Here is a 12,544-nt window from a genome sequence, read left to right as displayed (position 1 = left end):
TTATATAGTAAGTATATCCCAATGCAGTACAAGTATATCCCAATGCAGTATTCATTCAACTGGATGTCCTGTGTTTTGTCTTAAACTCCCGGCCATTATCTATGATAACTTCACCAAAGGTAAAAAATATTAATAAAATCTGATGACATCTCCTTGGTCTTATCTTAACTACACTTCAAATGTCAGATTTCAGCCAAATGGTTCTTTAAGGCAGTGGTCTTGATAATAATCTCTTGATATTTTCATTAGACATTTCTTTCGGTAACAGTGAATTGTCATCTTCCTCAAATTTCTCCCAATAAATGTTGATGAGAAATATGAAAAATACATTTTCATGAACATCTAACAATTAAGCTTTATTTACATGGTAACTTGACAAACTGTTTCATTTGAACTGAAAGTTTAGTCAAAACTTCAGTCAATTTTTTTCTGGTAGTTTTTATTTTTTGCAGGATCAATAGCTAAACATCCAATCAAAAGCCATTCACTGTAATAATGTGAATCAAACTAATTGAAAACAAAATTGAGAAAAATGAAACCAAGTGTCTAGAGGGTATAAATAATCTCTAATAAAATATTTCTAAGTTTATTATTAGTTTTTTATTATTTTTTTAGAGAGAGAGAGAGAGAGAGATTAGGGAGGGGCAGACAGAGAGGGAGAGGGAGAGAATACCAAGCAGGCTCTACACTGTCAGCCCGACACAGGGCTTGAACCCATAAACCACGAGATCATGACCTGAGCTGAAACTGAGAGTCCAGCACTTAATTGACTGAGCCACCCAGGTGCCCCTCGAATGAGATATAAGAAGGTATAAAAGCTGAACTGTGCTAGTTGATGCATGCAGGGGCTCATATCTTTACCCCCATTCAAATTTTAGATGTCTTTGAAGACAGTAACTTGGAAATATTTATTGCTTTATTTGTGATACACAAGTACCCTTACAATCAACTAAAATGAAAAAAGAAACCAAATATAGGAATTCTATGTTGTTGTTGTTGTTTTGTTTTGTTTGTTTTTTGAGACAGACTGAGCTAAGGAGGGGGCAGAAGACAGAGAGAGCGAGCTGGGGACAGGGGCATAGAGAGAAGGAGAGAGGGAGAATCCCAAGCAGGTTCTGCATTCTGAGCTAAGTGCTACAAGGGGCTCGCTCCCATCACCATGAGATCATGCTCTGAGCTGAAATCAAGAGTCAGGAAGCTTAACCGATTGAACTACCCGGGCACCCCAGAATTGTAGTTTTTGATAACTTTATGTCTCATCTAAAATGGGTTAGAGTACAATTAGTTTCCAAAGATTAAACTTTTTTCTTAAAATCAGTAGTTAATTTCTACCAAAAAATAAGGAGATGTTAATGGGGAGAGAATGGAAGGGGGAAGAACAGGAAGAGAAAGATCAGAAGAAGGGAAGGAAGGAAGAGGAGCCTGGGTGGCTCAGTCAGTTAAGCGTCCGACTTCAGCTCAGGTCATGATCTCACAGTCTATGGATTTGGGCCCCACATCAGGCTCTGTGCTGACAGCTCAGAGCCTGGAGCCTGCTTCAGACTCTGTGTCTCTCTCTTTCTTTCTGCCCCTCCCCTTCTTGTTCTCTGTCTCTCTCTCAAAAATAATAAACATTAAAAAAAAAGAAGGAAAGTAATATGTTGAGTTAGAATTAAGGGTTGGATTCAACAGAGCTTTTTAAAATAAAAATTTGAGAAAATGTGAATATGATGTGACATGCCAATGTATGTTTGTAATGCTTAATTTTATGTCTCAACTTGAAGAGTGTGTTTGGATAAGATTAAAAGTTAAGTAGGTGAATTTTGAGTAGTTAGATTACGTTTCATAACATGAGTGGGTCAAATCCAAACAGTTGAAGGTCTGAATAAAACAAAACAACCAGCCTTCCAGAGCAAGAGTAGATTCTACAGCAGACTTCTTGAGACTTTATCTAGCTCACTGGCTCTCCTCGGTTGTGAGCCTGTAGGTCCACACTGTGTGCTTTTGGACTGGCCAGCCTCCATAGTCATGTGAACCAATTTCTGAAAATAACTCTCACCGTATCTCTCTGCATAGAGATAGGTATTAATATATGGATGTAGTTATCTGCTTATCTGTCAGTTTTCTGGAGATTTCCAATTGGCTCTCTGGAATGTGTACATATATAACTTACTGCTTCTGTTTCTCTGGAAAATACTGAAACCGTATTAAACCTGGTTTTGTGGGAACCCTCTTGCACTGTTGGTGGAAATGCAAATTGGTGCATCTGCTCTGGAAAATAGTGTGGAGATTCCTCAAAAAATTAAAAATAGAACTACCCTATTCTATTCTGACCCAGGAATAGCCCTATTAGGAATTTATCCAAATGATACAGGCATGCTGATGTATAGGGGCACATGTACCCCAATGTTTAGAACAGCACTTTTACAATAACCAAATCATGGAAAGAGCCAAAGTGTCCATCAACTGATGAATGGATCAAGAAGATGTGGTTTATATATACAATGGAATACTACGTAGCAATGAGAAAGAATGAAATACTGCCATTTGCAGCAACATGGATAGAACTAGAGGGTATTATGCTGAGTGAAATTAATGAGTCAGAGAAAGATATATATCATATGTTTTCACTCATATGTGGATCATGAGAAACTTAACAGACCATGGGAGAAGGGAAGGGAAAAAGTAGTTTCAAACAGAGAGGGAGGAAGGCAAACCATAAGAGACTCTTAGAGAATAAACTGAGGGTTCATGGTGGGGGACAGAGGGAATGGGTGAGGGCATTGAGGGGGCACTTGTTGGGATGAGCACTGGGTGTTGTATGTAAGCAATGAATCATGGGAATCTACTCCAAAAGCCAAGAGCACACTGTACATACTGTATGTTAATCAACTTGACAATAAATTATATTTTAAAAAAAAGACCTGGTTTTCATCCTGATTAAACTTGAAAATGATTATAAAATTGAAGGACACAAAATTTTTTGAGTTACAGAAACTTAGTGTTCAAAGAGTATTTATTTATCATGTATCCATGCTTTCATTTTTCCATCCATCCAAAGATAGTTGTGCATGTAAGATGTGCCTAATTTCTGGGACTGAGAGCCAGGAGGAACTCACCAGTCTCCCCACCTTGAGAACTGCCTCGTCCAGTGATATTCCTAATTTTAACATCCACCCATGTGCAGAGAGCCTATTCTCATGAAGAATAGCACCATCAAAATACTCTTTTTTTACTGATCCCAAGTCAAAATTTCTGACATGAATTTTCTCTGCCCTGGCCAACCTCATTTGGGCTGAAAAATGTTCCTTTTAGCATCAAATTGAGTGCTCCAGGTGAGTGATGAGCTGTGCTAAGGATAGAGAGTGCAACAGAGACTAAGTCTTCAGCACCATATTCTTCACAATCTAAAATCCATGATGATTTGAAAAATAGCTTTTGACTGTTATCCAATAAAGAACACTTATAGTTACTTGCAGTTTTACCACAATACAGTAAACTAACTACTCTTTCTTTGAAATTTAAATTTTATTCAAGTTTAAAATAGTATACAACTTTGTGATTAATTTATATATTAAAATTCTGTTGAAATTGCATTGAAGCATTATTCTATCTTGGTTATAGTTAATGCATTTCTAATATATAATCATCTGACCAGTAACATGGATATACCTCACCTCATTCACGTTTTCTTTGATTTCTCAGTAAAGTTTTATAGCTGTATTCATATAATTCTCACAAAAGTCTTCTTAAGTTTATTCCACTTTATTTTATGATGCCAATTTTGAATTCTACCATTTCCAGTCATTTTCCTGAATAATTATTCCGGTGAAAGGGATACAACTGACTAAGTGAAAGAATGAAGAATGATTTTAGAATCACATGTACTAGAGAGAGTATACTCTACCTATTATTTGAAAAAGTGAGATGTATTTTCATACAGTAAATGTGGAAATCTTAAGTGTAAAGCTCAAAGGATATTTATTCGTGTATATACTCACAGACTGAAACAGAATATGTCCAACAGCCAAAATGCTCCTTAATGCAGTGTCTCAGGCAATGTCCTGCCAAAGGTAACCACTATTCTTATTCTAACATCAAAGAGGGGTTTTTCCTGCTTTTAAATTACATATAAAAAGACTCTTAACTATAGGGAACAAACTGAGGGTTGGTGGAGGAAAGAGGGGGATGGGCTAAATGGCGGCAGGTATTAAGGAGGGCACTTGTGATGAGCACTGGGTGTTGTATGAAAGTGATGAATCACTAACTTCTACACCTGAAACCAAGTTTGCCATAAATGGGCATTATGGTATTAAGAAAATGCCATAAAAGGGCATTTGGGGGGCTCAGGTGATTAAGTATTCAACTCTTGATTTTGGCTCAGGTCATGATCTTTTTTTTATTAAAAAATTTTTTAATGTTTATTTATTTTTGAGAGACAGAGAGATAGAGCATGAGCAGGGGAAGGGCAGAGAGAGGAGACACGGACTCTGAAGCAGGCTCCAGGCTCTGAGCGGTCAGCACAGAGCCCTATGTGGGGCTTGAACCCATGAACTGTGAGATCATGACCTGAGCCAAAGTTGGCCGCTTAACCAACTGAGTCACCCAGGCATCCCTCAGGTCATGATTTTAAGGTCATGAGATTGAGCCCTGCTTGGGACTCTGCGCTGAGTGTAAAGCCTGCTTTGGATCTCTCTTTCCCTCTCTGCCCCCTATTTGTGCTGGGTGCCCTCTTTCAAAAAGAAAAAAAAAGAAAAAGAAGAAATTACATATAAATGGGACCATAAAGAATGTAGCCTGTCTGCTCTACCTTCTTTCACTCAGCATTTTGACTTTGAGTTTCATCCATGTGTTATGCCCAAGTCACAGTATCCCCCAAAGACCAGACACTGCCAGGGAGACCGAGTCATGCATGCAATAGCTAAGGGCTTTATTACAGGCTCACAGACTTCACCAATGCAGTGGATCCATACTGAGCACCCCGAACAAGCGCTGAGGAGGGTTTTTATGGGGTTTGGGGAGGGGGAGTTACAGGAAATTGTGACATAGGTACAGTGATCCAATCATTATTATACAATATTATTGACAGCAGGTTTAACCATTCACATTGTCTAGAATATTTGTTACTTTTGGCAGGACCCAATTACAACATTTAGAGTACCTTTAAAATCCACCAATTACAGGGTGAGTCTAGCGTCTTGTTTGGGACTATCGGGTTAACTTTAACATTAGGTAACAGGGCCCTATCTAAAGTTACCATCTGCAGGCCTCACTCTTAGGAATGTGAAGAGTGGTAGCTGGCCTTCTCTGACTGGGTGTTGCGAAGGTGGTCTCTCTTGCTCTAGGCAATGTGTAACTGACTGTTAGTTTCGGGGAACTGAAACCGAGGCCTTCTAGATCAGAGGGGGAACTTAAAGCCTGTCATGGAGTCTGTTTGGTTTAGACTTGTGTTCTTACACATGCTGTTTTGTGATTTAGTAGTGACTTGTTTTTCATTGGTGGAATTGTATCCCTGGAATAAACACCAGGAGGTCATGATATCTTTTTTTATATATTGCTGGATTTGAGTTGCTAATATATTGTCTAAGATATCTCTTTGTGTTAGTGAGATAAACTATCCTGTAATTTTCTTCTGTAAATCCTCATAACATTTGGCATCAACATTATGCTGGCTTCATAGAATGAGTTGGAAAGTGTTCCTCCTTTTTGTATTCTTTGGAAGAGATTTGTAAGAATTGATGTTATTTATTCATTGGATATTTGGAAAATATATCACCAATGAAGTTACTTAGACCTAGAGTATTCTTCAATAGATATCAGAAAAGTCAGCTTTTATTTGTTGTTATGAATGTTTTACCAAATTGTGATTTTTTTTAACAAATGACTGTTTCATCTCTTAAAATTTATTGGCATAAGGTTCAAAATAACCTCTTGTTAATATTTTAATATCTCTAGTGTCTGTAGTGATGTCTCCTTATATTCCTGACATTGGTAATATTTTCTGTTTTGTAATCAGTCTTGCAAGGTGTATATAAATTTTATCAATGCTTTCAAAGAAATAACTTTCAACCATGTTGATTTTCTCTATTGTCATTTTTTTCTCTCATTAATATTTGGTCTTTAAATTTTTTTCCTTACCTCTGTTTAGTGTGGGTTTAATTTGCTGTTCCCTTATCCAGTTTTTTGAGTTGAAATTTTAGGTCACTAGTTTTTGACCTTTGTTTTTTCTCTCAAATATATTAATCTAACACTGTGGATTTCCCTTAAATTACTATTTTAGATTTATCACACTTATTTTTTATATTATATATTTTTATTTGTTTGTTTTGAAAAAGAGAGCAAGTAAGCAGGGGAGGGGAGGAGATGGAGAGAGAGAGGATCCCAAGCAGGCTCCGTGCTACCAGCATAGAGCTGGATGCAGGGCTTACACTCATGAACCACAAGATCATGCCCTGAGCTGAAACCAAGAGTCAGACACTTAACCAACTGAGCCACCCAGGCACCCCAACCCTATAAATCATTTAAAAAACTTTCCCCACTCATTTGTACCTAATGAGTGCTAAAGTTAAAAGGAGGCATAAAAGGTCTACACAAATAAGGTCACTTTCTTGAAGTGACACCTGCCTGGCACAGCCCCTCCAACATCAACATAAGCACACTCGATAGGTCTTTGGTTCAAACATAAAAGACACCCCATTTGCAAAGTATTTTCAAGAGTTTTGCTGGCCTTTAACTTCTTCTTTGGCAAGAATGCACATAGCTAAAAAGACTTCTCTAAATCTTAGATCCTTTTCTAATTTTCTTCAGAACAATAGCTCATTTTCAATGCCTAACCCTCAGAGATGCCAAAGTAGAGTTCTCATAGTGGATCCTACAACAAAGTCCTATCCAGAAGACGAAGATGATGTTCTCTGGAGTTGGCCAGAACCCATGAGAAGGCACAGCCAACAAGAATGAGTGGACAAGGAGGGCAATGAAATGAGATCCTATCAATACCTGGTCTTTTCACATTGTCTATCCTTCTAAACAGGAAGGAACTGACTTCCTGCTGTACTAGAATAATAATGGTGTGTCCCAGCTTCCTGTACTTGATTCTAAGTAAATATGTTAACTAGATGAGCACTTATTGACATTTAAAAACAAAGCCTCCAAAAAGGTGTAAAGTTTATTAACATCTAAAAAGAACGGACCAGCAAAGAGCTACTTTACCAGCAATTTTACTGCGGGAAATACATTTTAATCACCATTTCTGAGTGAGTTGTAAAAGAAATGTGGAATTAGGGTTTCTAGAATGTTAGAAGTCCATCTTCACTGTAGGTTGCAGTTAGGTTCTGATGAGGGTGATGTGGATACTGATCACATCCTTCTCGTGAACTGTCAGAGTTCTCTCCAGTTTGCCAGTGACTGTGCTGAAACAGGAGAGCACAAAGTCCTCCCCTACACAGTGGATCCATTTACCACGGGGGAGACAGGGCACAACAAACAAAATCCCCACCTTCTCTCTTTCCAGAGCTGAAGCGTCTGACGATCCGTCCCTGCATGTCCGTGATGACCACTGTGTTTGGTCTGTGGCACACCACGAAGCGCTCTGGATTTTTAGGAAGCAGGATCACAATGTGGACAGTGCTATCTGTCCCTGCAATGCTGCCCAAAGATTCATAGGTATTTGGACATTCTGTGGTCTTCATATTCCTGATCTTTACAAGGCCATCAGAGGATGCACTAATAATATAATGCCCATCTTGTGTAAAAGTTGCTTCATTAATAAAGGAGGAATGGCCACGAAATTCCCTCATGGTTTTCCCAGATTTTAAACCATGAATTCTGATTGTCTGGTCAAAAAAGTCACTAAGGATCTGACCGCTATCAGTGGAGAAGACTAGACAGGTGACACCTTTACTGGGTGCCCTTTTAAATCTCCTTAAACATTGCCCACTCTGAATCTTCCATACTTCGATTTTACCGTCTTGGGCCCCAGCTGCTCACATTTCTGTATCTCTGCTGGAACCCACGCAGAGGACAGCATCATCCATCATCATAAAGTTATCCTGGGCCTGGTACTTAAGATCCTTTCTGATTTTTCCTGTCGTAAAGTCTCAGACTTCAATGAATCCATCAGCAGACCCAGTGACAAGATACTGACCATCTGGAGAAAACCGAGCACATTCCACATGTGATTTCTGACCAGACTTAATATGCCTGCTCAGCTGTGTAGGAAACTTTTCTTCTTCCACATCTTTGACAGATTTGCCTCAGAAAAAATCTGCAGTCATGCCAGGGGGAAGCAACCCCTGGTGCTGCCGCCATTTCAGTGTCTGTCCCAGCAATGCCGTGAGATGAGATGGAGGCCGTGAAGGAGATGGAGGCCCTGAGATGAGATGCAGGCACCGCCCTGACTCCCCCAGCTGAGGCCTGGGCAAATGCTGCTCCGCTCTTCTCTTTGCTACTTCCGTCTGGGATACCTCACGAGGATCCAAATAAGACCTGGCCAAGAGGTTCTTCAAATGAATATACAGCTCTGGCTGCGTTTGTTTTAATGCGATCGTGTCTCAGGAGCGACCTGGTGGCCCCCAGTTCACGCAGCTCCGTCAATTCCTCAACAGCCTGTGAACAGAGGTCAATGAGGGTTTTGTTTGGCAATTTCAGAGACTGGATAGCCTGTAAAACAGTATCCCAATGGCCACTGTTAACGTCAGCCACAGAACTCTCAATATTGTACACAGTGTGCAGAGACACCATTGTCTCTTCCTGTCGTGGGGCTAACGCCTGGTGTAGACTGCTTTCCAGGTGCTGCCCGATTAGACACATCACATCCGAGGCCTCGCTTTCGATCGACCTAGCGACCTAGCGTTGTCTTTACAGGCACACGGGGCCTGTTTACTCTTGGGCCCAGTTGTGCAACACACCCTGTATATTATATTTTCATTATTATTCACCTTAAACTCTTTTCTAATTACCATTATAGTTTCTTCAATGACATGCGGACCATTTAAAAATGTGTTACTTACTTCCCAAACATTTTTGGATGTTTTGGTTATCTTCCTGTTATTGTGTTCTAATTTGATTCAAAGTCATCAGAGAAGCTATCTTTTTACTTAAATTTTTAAATTTAAATGTTTTTCTTAGAGGCTAATTGACACACAATGTTTCGTTAGCTTCACATGTACACGTCGTGGCTGGACAACTTTAAACACCGTGCTGTGCTCCCTGCAGGGATAGCTACCATCTGTCACCACACAGCACTATTACAACATCATTGACCTATTACTTATGCTGGTCCTTTTACTCCTGTGACTTAGTCATCCCCTAACTGAAAGCCTGGGTCTCCCTCGCCCGTCACCCATTTTGCCATCCTCCCTCCCCTCCCCTATGGCCACCACAGTTTGTTGTCTGCGTTTATGGGTCCTCTTCTGCTTTCCGTTTATTTATTCACTTGTTCAGCCTTTTTTCTTTTTTTTTAATGATCCAGGTAACATCTGTTTTGATAAATGTCTCCCGCTTATGAGTACTAATTGCATAGTTGTCGGTTCATACATGTAAGTTGAATAACCAGGTTGTTCCAATCCTGTATACCTTTAGTAATTTTATGAATGGTTATTCTAACAGTTACTGAGAGAATTGTGCTTAATTCTTCCACCAAGGGTATGGATTTATCAATCTCTGCTTTTAACCGCTATGACAATAACTCATTCCTCTTCTAGTACTATTGTTGCCTTATATTATGTTTCTTCACCACTTTAAAAAAATTTAAATACAATAAGGTCCATGTTGAAGCTCCTAAATTTTTATATTACTTATGTATTTTTTAAAATTTTATAATCGACTACTACACTGGGTATATACAATAGAATTGTGACAAATGCAGTGATGAGCTGCTGGGGTACACTTAGTTTGGGGGTGTCTGAGTACTGCTTCATTAATACTGTGTATTGTTGAACTTTTTCTTAATGTTTATTTATTTTTGAGAGAGAAAGAGAGGAGGCAGGGGCAGAGAGGGGGACCGAGGATCTGAAACAGGCTCCACACTGACAGCAGAGAGGCTCAAAGCCGTGCTTGAACTCATGAACCATTAGATCATAACCTGAGCTGAATCTGATGCTTAATCAACTGAGCCACCTACGTGCCCCTATTTAACTTTTAAGAAGGATGTTGGGATTTGATATATTTGTTTTTATTGTTTTAAAGATACATCATATTACTTCTATTTTTATGTATAATTATCATTTTAATCAGGAATAAATACTAGATTTTATTGCATTTGTTAGAATGTTCATAATGATCTAGGATAGTAAGTGATTACTAAGTTTAACCTATTTTTACAATTTTTAAATCTCCCTACTCAGCTTTGATAGTTAAATTGAAAAATTATAGCATTTTGCTTTCTAGTGTTATACTTGAAAAAGCTGCTCCAACATTACTAAGAGTTTGGACTATAGCTTTTTTTTTTTTTTTAATGGACTATTTTTAGTCAGGTTTTGCTAAAAAAGTTTTCATTAGGTAAAAGAAGGTTTTGAAACTTTTAGTCTTTTGAGACAATCTGGATCAAATTTTATGCATATTGAAGTCATTACTTTTAAAGCTCAAGAAAAATTGTTAATAAAACTTGTTGATAAAACTCTTTGAACTTAAAAATATAAGATAGTTATTTTATACTACTAAATATATGTTTCATGATTATTGACTGTTTCATTTTGTATATTTACTCTTTAAAGGCTTATTTATTTTGAGAAAGAGAGTGAATATGAGTGGGGAGGGGCAGAGAGAGGCAGGGAGAGAATCCCAAGTAGGCTTATGTTCAGGGTGGAGCCCCGTGTGGGGCTCGATCTCACAAACCACAGGAACATGACCTGAACTGAAATCAAGAGTCATACACTTAACCAACAGAGCCCCTCAAGTGTCCTAAGTGTCCCTTCATTTTAAATCATTCTTTTATTTTATAGAAGTTATGAGAATATCATAGTTTGCATACATCCCACACCCAACTTTTCCTATTAACATTTTATATTAGTATGCAATATTTGTTATAATGACTAGACAATAGTGATACACTATTATTAATGAGGTCCATATCTTATTCTGATTTCCTTAGTTTTAACCTGTCCTTTTTCTTTCTCAGTGTTCAATCCAGGATTCTACATTCTATTTAGTAATTTAATTTAATCTATAATTTCTTAGAGCTGCCATAACTAACTACCACCACTGGAGTGGCTTAATACAACAGAAGTTCTAGATGGTGTTGGCAGAGACATATTTCCACTGCAGACTTTCAGATAGAATCCTCCCCAGATTCTGCTGTTACAGGACACTCTTGCCTTTTCTTGGCCTGTAGACACATCAGTGCAATCTTGCCTTCATCATTTCCCCTTTTCTGTGTGTCTTACCACATGGTCTTTCCTTTGCGCATGTCTGTCTCTGTTCTAATTTTCCTCTTTTTATAGAACATCAATCATATTGAACTAAAGGCCACCATGAGCTCCTCGTAACTAATTACACCTGCCAAACCCTTACTTCTGGATTCTGGGATGGACATGAGTTTACAGGAGAGGGTGCCAGTCAACCCAGTAGAGCTGTCCTGTCTCCTCTTAAGGAAGCTCTTGGCTGTGACTGTTTCTTAGCTCTTCTTTGCTTTTGATGATCTTGAGAATTTTAAATAGTGCTGGTCAAGAATTTTATAGAATACTTATTAATTAGGATTTGTCTCATGTTTTTCTCTTGGCTGGACTGTGGTTATGTGTCTTTGGGAAGAAGACCACAGAGGTGAAGAGCTGTTTTCCTCACAACATTCAAATGTGATTTATCCCTATTGATATTGACCTTGATCAATTGATTGAGGTACATTTTCTTTTAAAATTTTAATCTATTTTGATCATTTCTGAAATAAAAATTTCCTCAGCAAACTGCTTTTCAAATAGTTGACATACATATTGCATACGAGTATTTATCACAGAGCTCAAGGCTAACAGATCCAGAGACAGGCACATGTATAAATGGATTTCAAGACAAGCTCCAACAGATGGGAATTCAGCCAAGCATTCAGTGCCTCGGCTGCTTTTTCGCAACTTTAGCAAAAATGAAGTAACTGAGTAAGGGTCCCCGGCTGCCAGGTCCACTGAGTAGGAAATGACGGACAGGACACAAAAGGGGAGTTTAATAGATATTTCTTTGGATTAGAATGTGGTGATTGGTTATGCAGATTACCAATAGATTATATATATGCAGGGAGATGAAAACCTATGGGGGTGCAAAACTAGTGGTTTCTAGTACTTTCCTATCCAGGGTACAATACTGCCCTAAAAGTCTGTTCTTGTCCAGCCTCTACTCTATGTGATTGGGAATGGACAGACAGGGGACAGTGGTCAGTCTCATATGGCTGCCAGTTTCATGAGTCAGTCCTCTTTCTAAATCTGATGGTCTTATCAGGTGGGGATAAAAAAAATTAATGACCAATGAAATGAAGGAGGAGGGGTTTGCCAGAAAAAGGGAGCCAATAAATGGATAATGGATAAATTAGATAAATACAAAAAGAAAAAGGAGAAGGAGGAGCAGGAGGCTGGAGGAGGAGGAG

The 12,544-nt window shown here is 38.6% G+C and overlaps 1 pseudogene; it reads right to left on the bottom strand.

Moving 5' to 3' along the window:
• Positions 1-7,265: 7,265 nt before the first annotated feature.
• The window catches only part of LOC115295387, a 15,746-nt pseudogene continuing 10,467 nt past the window's right edge, over positions 7,266-12,544 (bottom strand).

The sequence above is a fragment of the Suricata suricatta genome, chromosome 7 (genome assembly GCF_006229205.1).
Source record: "Suricata suricatta isolate VVHF042 chromosome 7, meerkat_22Aug2017_6uvM2_HiC, whole genome shotgun sequence".
Classification (NCBI taxonomy): Eukaryota; Metazoa; Chordata; class Mammalia; order Carnivora; family Herpestidae; genus Suricata; species Suricata suricatta.
Note: the sequence above shows the minus strand (reverse complement) of the source record. Positions and strands in the feature narration are given on the sequence as shown.